Raw genomic sequence first — 527 nt, forward strand, 5'->3', positions numbered from 1 at the left:
TAGATGCAAATGGGCTCGCGCTCCAAGTATCAGAAGCACATTCGGGCACCTGGGATGTAAATGGAAAATAAAAGAAAAGAAAATTGAGGTTCTTCCCCATAAAAATCTTGAAGAGAAGGCGTAGAAAGTTACACGTGTTCCGATAAAAATCTCAAATTCTTTTTGCATTCATTTAATGTACTTTTTTCCGTGATAAATTTTTTATGAGATGCATGCATTTTTCTTCTTTACTAGATCGGATGCAGGTAAGTTGGTCAAATAAAAAAGCGTTTGAGAATCATAGTGTTTTTTTCGTTTCCATTGATTTAAAAAAAAAAACAATAAAACTTGTTTGGGAACTGCAGCGTTTTTTTGAGCTGTCCCTTTACAAAAGCCAAAACATCCACGGTTTTCTCAAAACACCAAAAAGGTGTTTTGAGTTCCCCGTGCCTTATTTTTTCCCCCAAAACCCGATCCCTTTTTCTCTCCCTCAACCCTAACACCGACGCCGCCACTCCGAATCGCCGCCTCCGACCCGTCGTCGTCGC

This window comes from Asparagus officinalis, chromosome 1 (assembly GCF_001876935.1).
Source record: "Asparagus officinalis chromosome 1, Aspof.V1, whole genome shotgun sequence".
Taxonomy (NCBI): Eukaryota; Viridiplantae; Streptophyta; class Magnoliopsida; order Asparagales; family Asparagaceae; genus Asparagus; species Asparagus officinalis.